At 45.6% G+C, this 12,821-nt stretch overlaps 1 long non-coding RNA gene across 1 annotated transcript; it reads right to left on the reverse strand.

The window, feature by feature from the left end:
* Nucleotides 1–1,507: 1,507 nt before the first annotated feature.
* LOC123816763 lies at nt 1,508–12,820 on the reverse strand. The gene is made up of 3 exons (XR_006785346.1): nt 12,761–12,820; nt 5,373–7,766; nt 1,508–1,788 (listed from the first exon to the last, which is right to left on the reverse strand). It is a non-coding gene; the product is annotated as an uncharacterized LOC123816763 (long non-coding RNA).
* Nucleotide 12,821: the final 1 nt, after the last annotated feature.

The raw sequence follows: 12,821 nt of genomic DNA on the forward strand, positions 1-12,821 counted from the left end.
AGGTAGAACAGGGCAGGTTATCGAGTTGATGTCCAGGTCTGCGGTCTGAGCAAGTGCGTGGGTGCTGGTATTTGCTGAGACTGGGGACAGTGAAGGAGGCCTATAGGACCATGGGCTGTATCCCCTCCGTTTCGGACATCACAGAGTGGAGATCCCAAATGCCATGAGAGGTCATGGTGATGCTGTGTAGACAATGTTGGATGCACGGCTCCCAGAAAAGAGGTCTGTGTGGCATGAGATGTGGCTGGGAAGGCAGGCTGGACCGTGTTAAAGATACTAGTAATGGCCAACATTCGCCACATCTTCAGTAAGTGAGAAACAGTACCATTGTCTCCATTTATAGATGGGAATACTGAAACATGGACAGGCTAGGAAACTGAGGCTAGGAAACTCAAATAACCCGTGAAGGACAGTGCTAGGAATGCAAAGCCAGGCAGTGGGCCTACAGCATCTGTCTGTTTAACTATCCTGTGATCCTGGAGTGCTACAAGAGTGGGTGTGCCCGGCCCAACCTTGAACAAGTGAAAAAAAAACCCATCAAGAATAAATCACTCGCCCAAGGTCACGCCAGCTAGTTGCAGCAAGCACAGCTGGGGCCGGAATCCAAGCCTGCAGACTCCCAGCACTTCCCTTTGCCTCACGCATTCCACTTCGGGGCACGCAAGCTTCTTTTCCCAGATTAGATATTATTAAATTTTTAAAAATGTGCTTTTCTCTATTTCTAAATTTTTAGTGGTGAGCATGTACATTTATAATGGAGAAGAGAGATTTGTTCAATGATATTGAAAGACATCAATATCATTCAACAGAAACCACCTGGCTCCCATTTAAGGGAGGCGTATTGTGGTGTCTCTTGAGGTACAGAGGATGGGACACATTGTCCTGTTTGCCTTTGATGATTTCTAGCAGGAGTTTCTGGGAAATTTCTGGGCTCCTTGCAGGAACTCCGCTCCCTAGGATGTGAAGGATGGAGGGAAAACATTTCCTATTATAGGCTGACCTACTGGGGGTGACTGGGCAGTCTTTCTGAGGTCAGATTATGCTACATGAAATCCTTCATGTCAAGTCATCCACCCACGTTCCTACCTGCTTCCTCCCTCCCTCGGGTCCTCACTACACACCTCACCTGGAAATTAAGGTGGTGCGGGGAAGAGGGAGGAGATCTAGGCCTGCAGGAATGAGACATCCTTTTACTTCTGAGCTGAACTAATCAATTTAGATGAACAGACACGCTCTAATCAATTGTCTTACAAGAACAGTAAGATGTTTATCAAACTTGAATATATTTTTACCAGACTGTTCTTTCTCTAATAGGCATCTTAGACTAAAATGAAACAGTACAGGTTTAACACATCATTTGGATAAATATAGTTGTTTATCTTGAAGACTGTTAAGATTGCTTATTTTCTCCTTTCTTCCCCCTCTTGTCCAATTCATCAAGCCATCTCCCACTCATCATTCAAATATAGTTTATTTAACATATTTATATCTCAAGTCATTCCAAAAATGAGTTGTTGTGGCTTATGAAAAGAAAGAAGCTCAGACAATAAAACCCATGATATGCAAACTCGAATAGGAAAACAGATTAGAGAATAAAATTAGAAATCAAATGTTCATTTCAGTTGTTCCAAGGGAGCCTGTTGCCGTATATTTGAAGAGTTCTGCTGGTCAAGATGAAAAGGGAAACAAGAAATGCACATCTCTCTTGATCGGGGAAACGGACACAGTGTGGGCGGTTACAGGGAGAACTGAGTCTTCCTTGATACTAAACTTTGAAAGACATCTCTCCTGCAGTAGATAGTAGAGAGTTAGGCTGGTCAATATCTTGACAACAGTTTTGGCTCAAACCAGAATTTTTTCACAAAGAAATTCCCATGGCTCATTCCTATGGTAATTTTTGGTAGCAGTTAGAAATCCTAACACTGCATTTTAGCCCAGAGATGCTGATTCAGGGTGGGCATTTGATCAGTGCACTGGATTAAGCTGTCACTGGCAAGATCTTTTGGGTCCAAGTGCTGTTCCTAATGTATTAGCTATTCTTTTAATGTGTCTCTGTTTGAAAAACGTAAACACTGTCATCATCCAAATCATTATAATTTTAAACAGGAGTCAACTTGAGGTGAATCCTGTGAAGTGCAGCTAGAGACCTATCTCTATGCCCACACTGATGGTTAAGGAGGATTTGGGGATATGGTCATTCAGACACAATTCCACTTATATTAGTTCTCATCTGATCTATTTATTTACCTATACCATGTCTCTTTTTATAGTTGAGTCAGTAAGGCATACAGGAGATGCATAATATAAATAGTGAAGTGTAAATTAAATATGAGAATGAGGAAAACAAATGAAATACGGTGTCAAGACCAGGGTGGGTATAGGAAGAGGTTGGACAGAATGAAGATCTGATGACAATAAAGTTCCACTGTTGTTACAAATTGCTGGCTTGCTTTGGACTTCCTGGAACACCACAGGATCGATCATGTGTCCCTCATTCCCCAATCTGTAGCCTATTACCTCCTGGAAAGACTGACTAAAGATGATACAATGTGCTCTTGTTAGTTACCAAAAGCCCCCGGTGGCCTTCACTTCCATTTGGAAGCGCTCCTGGTTATCTCTGCCTGGCTCTGTGTGGCTCTCCCATTCTTGTTACCACCCCAGCCTTCCACTGCTTGCTCAGAGTTTGTCTCTCTTACAACTTTAGCTCAGCTATGGCTTTGCTTCATCATGGGCCTGATTCCACCTGGGGGCTGCTTTTTTCAGATTTGGCCACCTCTGCTAGCCAGCTCAAATGACTGTTTGCAACAGTGACAATCTGGTTGGTCCAGGTCATCATTTTCTATCTGGCCATGTTACAATTGGCCAGTCTATGACGTGGTGGCCTGGGTCAGGTACTCCAACGTCCCTGGTACAGTTACTCACAAGACAAGTCATGTGGTCCAAAATATGAGCCAAGGGTTGGGGTGGGGATGTGGAGAGAGCTGTGTGTGAAATCGTTTTCTTTGCACAGAGGTTTACGTGTGGCAAGCAATCAAAGATTTCACTTCTTCACCTGGGTGAGGGACTGAGCATGGGCATGGCAAACCAGCTGCCTTTTTGCCTCTGTTGCATCAGTTGATAACATGAGGACCTTTGTCCTTCTGGGAATCTTTTCTTCTGAGTTGCTCAAGTCATCCTCTGTGGAAGTGTGTTTAGAGGGCATGGGAAGCCTGAAGTAAGCACTCCCTTTTAAATGTATAGGCATATGGATTTCTGAATGTATTTCACTATAACCCTCCCCCTACTTTTTTGTTGTTGTTGTTGAATGTCATGTTTATTTATAGTCTGTGGAACAAGTCTTTGTAGACCTTTGCTACTCAGATTGAGGTCAGCCTGGGGCTGCCGGGGAGCCTGCTGGAAATGTAGACTCTCAGCCTTCCCTAGACCTACAGAATCAGAACCTGCATTTTAACAAGTTCTCCAGTGTGTGCACTCAAATTTGAGAAACACGACTTGCATTGCAAACTTTGGACAGTGCTGAATGACTTTGGCCAGGGACTGAGTCTCCAAGAGGTGATGTGACTTGCCTGAATCCCCCAATGGGTCAGTAATAGATCTGGAATCAGAATCCAGTGTCCTGAGTCCTAGTCACATCCTCTTCCCACTACCCCATGATGTCCCCCTCATCTAGGAAATGAAGAGGTTGATTAGACCATCGTTAGACCATGTGATCAGAAGGATCATGATTTATCAACCATAGTCACTTTTGAGAGTGCAAGAGGACACCATGAATTACCTTAGGGCAATAGATGCAAAGTGCCACAGGTGGCCAGTCCATACACCTAAAGTATTTTTCTGTTTTACAGAGCCCTCTCACATCTGTTAACTACTTTAAACAGCATAAATATCCAATGACTGGATGATCTTAAAGTGTTAACTATGCAATAAAATCTGGTTCTCAAGTAACATACACACACAGTCACACTATCTCATTTTAGTAGACAAATCACTATCTAACCTGACCAAGAAAAAAGGTAAAAGCCCAAAGCAAGAAAATATGAGAATGAGGAAATGATTGTAGATAGTCACACATTTAAAATGATTCTGAAGTTACTTTGCTTAACCCATTCCAGTAAGTTTGAAAGCCTGGATGAAACTAGCAGTTCCCTCCGCCCCCCATCACACACCATCGCAGTGGCCCAGCTGGGGCTGCAGGCTACATGTCAGGTAAGCTTTCTGTCAAGTCACTTCCCTATGAGTCAACCAGACTTCAGAGTTGGGTGTCGGAAACTGTTATCCCAGTGCTTTAACTCAAAGCTAAAATGTCTGGGCAGCCTGGCAGGAACTCAGCTCTTCCGTTGGGGTAGGAACCAGAGCATGTGAAGAGTTGTTAACTGATTGGACCTCTATGGCAAATGGCCACCCACTTCCTTCTGATCTCCATTTTATCTGCCACCTTCATTGCCCTGCTCTAGAAATGAAAAACAGGTATGTTCCTGATCCTGAGAATGCTGAGTGTTAGACGTGAGAGGTCTCATTTTATCAGAGATTGGTTAGTTCCAGTCCCTCTTTTAAAGATGAAGAAATTGAGAATAAGGAAGTAACTGTCAACTTGAGACTATTTTCATTCCAAGTTGTGTGCTCTATTACACTATCTTTAATAATACTAATGTTAATAATGTTAACAACTGATATCTACTGATTGGTTTACTCCATCACCCCTTCACAACCCTATGAGGAAGGCAGTCGTTGCATCATCCCCACGTTACAGAAACTGAAGCACAGAGGGGTTAAGTAACTTGCCCTGAAACACACAGCTAGTTAGTGAGAGGCAGAGTTGAGATTCGACCCCAGGTAGTCTGCTTGCACGCAGAGCCTATACCTCACCTCCATTTACTATTCCAACAGTTCCCTTATTATTCTGACAGGACAGACCTCGGATTATGTATATAACAGAGCCACTAGGCATGGTGACCTTTAAGAAAGAGTCTCAAGGCAAGAGAAACTATGGTTTACCTAACATTCAGCATGTGCCAGCTACTGTTCTGAGTGCTTTTACAAGTGTTAGCTCAGTAATCTCAAAACCAAAACCAAAACAATCATCCCCCAAAACCCCAAAACAAAACACACACGAAGAGGGCACAGTATCCTCATTTATCAAGTGGGAAAATGAAGGCCACAGAGTTTCCATAATTACCTTGAGTTCCTACAGCTAAGTGGCAAATCTGGTGTTTAGAACTAGCCCATCTGGCAGGTGAGCAACATTCTTCACTGCCAACTACACTCCACTACCAATTGACTCAGTTATTCATTTCGTCCTCATAGTACCTGACAGGCAGGTGTCATTTCCCAACCACTAATTTCCTTTTCTCTGCTTAGATGAGGAAACTGACCTGCTTGTAATGTTTAAATAATTTGCTGACCGCCATCCAGTGACTTGGTGGCAGGCCAGCCAGGATCCAAAGCCCGTGGTAGACTGTTTTCACTTCTCCAGGCTTTAGTGGTGTGAGCCAAAGCTGGACCTCTGGGACAGATCCTCCCACTCGCAGGTCTCACCTGAGGCTCCGCTGGGTACCGGCAGAGCCACACACAGCCCCCTGGCGGCAGGTGGGCACAAGGGCAGCGCATGCTAATGAGACTGCAACATTGCTCGCTGATTGGCTGGCACTGATTCCAGCTACTTTTCCCAGGGGCGTGAAGCGCTGCAAGAATAAAGGGGCGCCGCAAGCGCTGCTACCCCCACCCCGCGCCCTTCGGTCCCCTCATCTCCCCTTAGACCTAAGGGCGTGAGGGAAGCACGCGGGCTCTTTCGCTTGCTAGATTGTCCTTTTCTCTCCCTTTTGCGTTCTGGTTCTGAATTCATCCAGGATCCAGGATGACAATCCGACACCAAGGCCAGCACTACTGACCGAGGATGGCATTTCTCCCGAAGGTAAGCGTGGTCCGGTCACCTGGGCCATGGGAGTTGGGCAGGGACGCAACTCTGGGAAGTGTCCGCGGAGATGCTGGGAATTTCGGAGCGTGTGGGCAGGAGTGGAGAGCACTTCTTGTGGTCTTAAATGACTGGCATGTGGTGGAATGACAACAGTATCTGTTTAGGTTTCTGTGCTGGCCTGTTGATCCTGAAGAATCAGCACTGCTTGTGCAGAGTGCTGGAGGGTGCAGAGCCTGTTGCCAGGAACTTCCTCCTCTCTCGGGTGGGACTGTTCTGGAGGTGTTCCACACTGTTTCTCCCAGAGGCTCTGCTCACTCAGGACTCCAGTGGTCCGAAGAATGAACCTGGATTGTCCTCCTTTCTTCCCCTGGCTCACTTCCCCAGACCTCTGCTGCCACTTCTCAGGATCAATCCTTCCACCAACACTAGGAGATTATTATTCACATTTTACAGGTAAGGAAATTGAGAACCAACACTGGAAGGTTGTGAGACAGTGACAGTGGTCTCACTGCAATGGGAGAAACATAAAGTACAGTGGGCAGTGGGAAGGAGCTTCTACAATTCCCCGTAAAGAGAAGGGGGAGAGAACCTTGAAGCTGAGACTGAAGGATGCTGGGCTTCTGCAAAAGAAAGGGCAGAAGGAAGACCCAGGCAGCTGGGGGCAGAAGTATGTGCCAGAGTAGAGGTGTGTGCCAGTGTGCTGTGTTTGAAGCAAGTTGTTCACTGTTGTTTAACAAAGGTGGATCACGAAGATATACTTAGACCTATGCCTTTCAAAGTTCATCCGATTTTTCCCAGAGGAAGTCATTCAAGACTTTGGAGCAGGTGAGTGATGTAGTCAGATTCAAGTTCAAAAGACCACTCTGATGTGAACAAGAGGAATGGTTGGGGTGTTTTTTTCTTTTCCTTGAACTAAGAGAGTTCACTTAGGGTCCTCCTGTGTCCACTATATTCCAGTTGCCTAAGAAATGACAGGTCAGGGAAGAGGTGCTGGGCTGAAGGGCTCTTCTTTCTCCTGTGGCTCCTATGCCCACTGAAACACCGAGTAGACAGTCCCACCAGCCATAGTACCATTCTCTCTGAGTTGCAAAGCTTAATGACTAGCACCCAACCAGGGAGGGCTCCTGGGCTTAAGATGTGGTAGAAAGAGATGGAGCATCCACAGTCCAGGAGCCTTGCCTGGGGGAGTTAGCTGATGATGCACAGTGGACCCGAGAGCATGTCTAGGCAGCCTGCTGTGGCCTCTGGCATCCACAGGGCTCTGTTCTGGCTGCTGCCTTTTACCTCCTATGTCTGGGCAGCTCTCTAAAATGCCTTCCTCTTCTCCGACAGAAAGAGCTGGACTTGGGCAAGGACTGCAAGGAGTAGGGATCTTAATGAGGCTTGAGTGGATTTAGAATTCTTGTATCATGTATGTTTTTCCATTGAACATTTATTGAGCACCTACTATGTGTCAGGCATTGATAGACACTGGGATAACAAAGACATTCAAGACATGGTCCCTGTGTTCAAGTAGCTTCCAGTCTAGTTGTGGGACAGCCACATACACCAACCCAATGGCACGTCACAGGTGCCACAATAGAAACCTGGAAGGTAAAGGAAGTGTCCAAGTACAGGCATTCACTGTCTATTGGGTGGAATTTCACAAAAGGATTCTGAAAGATTCAGTGGTGCTTTAGTTGCATCTTGAAAGATGTGAGAAGGTTCTTAAGGCCCTGGGGTGCTGGAAGAGGGCTGTGACACAGGAGACATGCATTCAGCTCTGGATCTGTTGTGTCTCAGCTGCTGATCAGAGCCAGAGAATGATGGCCAACAGGCAATTCTGTTTCTAGAAGGAGGTTCTGGAATGATTCTGGAAGGAGGTTGAGAATGATTCTCAGTGGTTATTGAGAATGTAACAAAAATGAGGATTAATAGCATATGGCACTTGGGCATTTGGACTTTGAATGGCAGCACTGCAGCTGGGCCATGAACCCCTACTAGGAAAGAGGGTGCAGTGTATTTTATTTTTGACCACTAGTACATCTTTACACAGCCAGGACACGATTCCCATTGTCCTTAGGGAATGAGGAACACTTCACTCCCTAAGGTCTCTTGTAGAGAGTGACAGCCACTTTACGTGAAAAGTAACTGTGAGTATGGGTGGACAGCACATCAAAGCCATGAACTGCTGATACTTTTAGTGATTGTCTGGATTCTTTGATATGCCTGATGTTGTATCTCAGTCACATGCAATCTGAGAGGGGAAAAGCTAGGCCTATGGTGGGGTCAGATAGGCCAACGATGGCCTTTTTCTTACAGGATTTGTCTGTGACCTTAGGAAGTAGTTGGAGAGGTGTCTGGATTCTAGAAAGCCCAGAAGCTGGGGTCTGCTCTATGGTGTGTGTGTTGGGGGAGGGGCGGTGACAGGTTGGGGAAGGGCTGGGGGTCTTCACTGTGTTTGAGGAAAGGAGGTGGCTCAGGAGAGATGCACACAGAATGCAAAGATGAAGGCATCCTGGAGCAAGGCCACAGCAGTACCTTTCCTGGCAAGCTTGAAAATCAAGGTAGATTTTCTGTTGTTGGTGGGCAGGGTTCCTGTTGACCGAGATTACGTCTCTAAGACCCTAGAACTTGGTCATATTTCTTGCAGATTTCTTCATATTTCTTTAGATTTATTATAATTTTAAAAGAAGATTTTACTTACTTATTTTTAGAGAGAGGGGAAGGGAGGGAGAAAGAGAGGAGAAAACATCAATGTGTAATTGCCTCTTGCACCCCGCCCCGCCCCCCCCAGGGACCCAGCCTGCAAGCCAGGTATGTGCCCTGACCAGGAATTGAACTGGCGACCCTTTGCTTTGCAGGCCAGCACTCAATCCACTGAGCCACACCAGCCTGGGCTATAACTCTTTTTTAGAGAGCCACTTAAGTTAATTTACATGGGGAAAGGTCAGAGGAAAATTATCCTGTACCCTAATGCGAAGACTCCTGTCTTAGTCAGTCTGGGCGGCTATAAACAAAATACCAGAGACTGGGTAGCTTATAAACAACAGAAATTTATTTCTCACAGTTCTGGAGGCTGAGATCAGAGTGCCAGCATGGTTGGGTTCTGATGCAAACTGTCTTCTTGGTCACAGGCTTCTAGTTGTGTTCTCACATGGTAGAAGGGACAAGGGATCTCTTGGGTCTCTTTTATCAGGACACTAATCCCATTCACGAGGGCTCCACCCTCATGACCTCCCAAAGGCCCCCACCTCCTAATGCCATCACTGTGGGGGATAGGTCTCAGCATATGAAGCTGGGGGAGACACAAACATTCAGACCATAGTGACTCCCTAAAAACACATGTGGAACATACGTGTTCCACTTTTCCCAGCAAAACCTTACTTCGTATACAGTGGGACTTTCCTGCTGTAAAGAAGCCTGCTTCTCTTTATTGTGACTTTAAAACTAGTTCTTGGGATGGAAGCGGCCTAATATATGGTGATGGAAGATGGTTTGACTTTGGGTGGTGGGTATACAATGCAATGTACAGATCTTGTATCTAGAAATATACACTCGAAACCTATATGATCCTATTAACCAATGTCACCCCAATAAACTTAATAAAAAATAAAAATAGTTCTTATTGGTCTCTTTGAAGATTAGTTCAAAATTCCTTATAGATTAATACTTTCTTTTTTAACACAGAGGGAAAGGAATGAAGCTGCTGATATTTTTATCAGATAAGTTTCCATTTCAAACTAGCAGAACAGGTAAAACTCCTCTATCCACTGCTCAGCTCCCTGATTCCCTGAGAAGGTCCTTTCACCCAGTGAGGTAACAGTATTTTCAGTACAAAGTTATTATAACCTGAAAAGTTATGAATGAGTGAAAGGAAGAGAAAGTTTTAAGCCCTGTTGTTAGAATCTAAAACAGTGTGTGTGTGTGTGTGTGTGTGTGTGTGTGTGTGTGTGTGTTGGGGAAGAAGGGACAGCTGGCTGCTACCAAAAGGAGTAACTCCTGCAGCCCATGGCTCTTAGGTCCCCTGGCCATGTCCCGGAGGAGTGGGGTTACCTCCCAGCAACCCCCACACCATGTTGGGGGCACCTCTTTGCTCCCTTCGCTGCTGCAGGCTGCTCTGCTGACCCAGTGGGACACTGCCAAGCCTTGACATTGCAAAGACCAAGGTCTGCAGCTCTGCATGGAGCTGTAATAAAGTTTCCATTCCAGAACAAGTGTGTGAGCCAAGAAAGTGTCCGTGCAGATGACGCCAGCCCGCAGTCAGTCTTGCTTGCTGGCTGAGTGCTAGTGCTGTGCCCTGAGTGACCCTGACCATGCAGTCAGTCTTGCTTGCTGGCTGAGTGCTAGTGCTGTGCCCTGAGTGACCCTGACCATGCTCCTGATGGTAGCTGTCCCTTGAGATGGTGATTCAGCTGCAAACTCTGGTTCAGCAACAGATTGAAAGAGGACATCCCTGCTGTCAGGCTGACTCAGGACACTGTCCCACACTCCTTCCCTCCTTGGGGAGGTGGGAACCTTCCAGCTGTAGGAGCTGGCTGGCTGAGGGGGAGGTGGCAGGAAGACTTTTAACAAGTTAGGGCGCCCCTGCATGGTTCTTTCCCTCCAATGCAGCTGGGTCTCTCAACCTGGTCACAACATGAGTTCTCTTCAAAGTCTACTTCCTCCGGGAAGCATTCCTTGACTATCTCAATAATCATGCACTTGGGGCACAATTTATCCTGTGCTGCGTGTTCATCTTTATCTGCCTATATATGTTGTCACCCCAACTCCTAAAGGACAGAGATTATGTTTTTTGTAACACTCATAAAATTGATTCCATAAAAAACATTCAATTAAGTTAAATCTGTGTTCCCAGAGAGAGAGAGGGAGACAGCACATTTTCTAGTCTCTTCTCATAAGCACGGATCCTCTGAGATCAAGTCTCCATCCTTATGACCTCATGTAACCTGAAGAACTTCCTAGTGGTCCCACCTCCAAATATAGTCACACATAGGGGTTAGGGCTTCAGTGGGTGGACTTGGGGGCAGGGGTGACACAAACATTCAGTCTGTAACACATATAAAACCTCTAAGAAGGCACTTAAACTAAAATTAGGCTATTAGGGTGGATGCTAATCCAATTTGACTGGTGTCCTTATAAGAAAAGGTGATTAAGACACACAGAGAAAAAAAAAAAAAAAGACACACAGAGAGACACGAGGGGCGTGTATCCAGAGGGATGACCACCTGCAAGGCAAGCAGAGAGGCCTGGGAAGAAACCAACCCGCTGGCACCAAGACCTCAGACTTTCTGGCTCCCAGAACTGTATGAAAATAAATTTCTGATGTTTAAGTTTCCCAGTCTGTGGAATTTTGTTATGACAGCTTGAGCAAACTAATATGCCTATGAAGTGAGGTCCCAGGCTCGCTGGGTCCTAGATCTATTTGTTCTTCCCAATGCCTGCTCTGCATTTTCATCCTCTCATGTCTTTGCACCTGCTAGCTCCTCTTCCTGGAATGCCCCTTTTCTCATGCCCGAGGCGGTAAATCCACATTGCCAAAGAGCCTATGTGCTGTCTTAGTGAGAACCACTGGGCCATGAACACAAATGATGTGTGTGGCTTCCAAGCTGAAAGCACTGAAGGGCAGCTGCGAATTCTTTGCGTTTTTGTCCCTTCCCCTGCTTAGTGATAGTGAAAGCATGCAATGGAATGAGGGGCCACAGATGGTAGCAGCCTGGTTCTCTGAGTCATGACATTGAGGGAGTGCCCTGGACATTGCCAACTTGAATTAGCATTTGGGTGAGAAAGAAGTCTTTGTTGCATTAAACCTTGGGTACTACAGTATAACCCAGCCTGTCCTGACTCACACACTCTCATTTTCTGTCAGTTCAAATCTTCATCTTTTAAGTACCAGTTTAAATGCTACCTCTCTTTAAGAGCCTTCCAGAATCAACTTACCCCCACCCCCATCAGAATTCATCTCTTTCCCTTGTGCTTTCATAGCACATGTACCTTATGTCTATTGGGTGCTAAATGCTTAGTGTTATGGTTAGTTAAGTACGCATGGAGTTAGTGATGCAGAATGAGTAAGAGTATGGATTCTGGAACCAGACTAACTGGGTTCAAATCTCAGGCCTGCCATTTATCAACAGTGGGACCTTTGATGAGCTACTTAATCTTCTAGGACCTTGGTTCCTCTCTGTTTCTCTAGTGCCTGCCAGAGCTTTTGGTACAATAATTAATTGCTTAATTGTACCTGCTTGCCAGCCTCTTTCTGTTTGCCTCATAGATGGAAGCATCATGAAAAGACACATAGAACCAGAGATGGGGATCCATATGCAAAGCCAGGGGGTCCTGTTATCGGGGCCCTATGGCTCAGGCCAGGCCTGGAACACACTCTAGTTTTTTCCTACAAGTTAGTTCAAATTGGGGGGGACAGAATTTAGTGGGAGAAAGGAAAGATGAATTTGATGTTACTTCTCAAAGGTTCTTTCCCTGAGGTCATTATTTTTATGCATCTATCAAGATGGTTCATGATTCTCCTTTTTTTTCTGGTAATGACTTACCTTGATTGATTTTTAAGTATTGAGTCACCGTTGCATTTGTGGGATAAACCCGAACCCTAACCCTGGCTGGATGGCTCAGTTGGTTGGAGTGTCATCCTGTATACCAAAATGTGGGTTCAATTCCTGATCAGAGCACATACCTAAGTTGCAGGTTCAATCCCTTGTCAGGGTGCATATGGGAGGCAACCAGTTGATGTTTCTCACTTTCTTCCCACCCACTTTCTCTCTAAACATATTCTTGGATGAAAAATTTTAAGAAAGCTGTGGAGCATTTATACAATGGAATACTGCTTGGCCATAAAAAAGAATGAAAGCTTACCTTTTTGAGACAGCATGGATGGACCTGGAGACTATTATGCTAAGTGAAATGAGCCAGTCAG

This window comes from Phyllostomus hastatus, unplaced genomic scaffold, assembly GCF_019186645.2.
Source record: "Phyllostomus hastatus isolate PE091 unplaced genomic scaffold, TTU_PhHast_1.1 phas_contig_210, whole genome shotgun sequence".
NCBI classification, from domain to species: domain Eukaryota; kingdom Metazoa; phylum Chordata; class Mammalia; order Chiroptera; family Phyllostomidae; genus Phyllostomus; species Phyllostomus hastatus.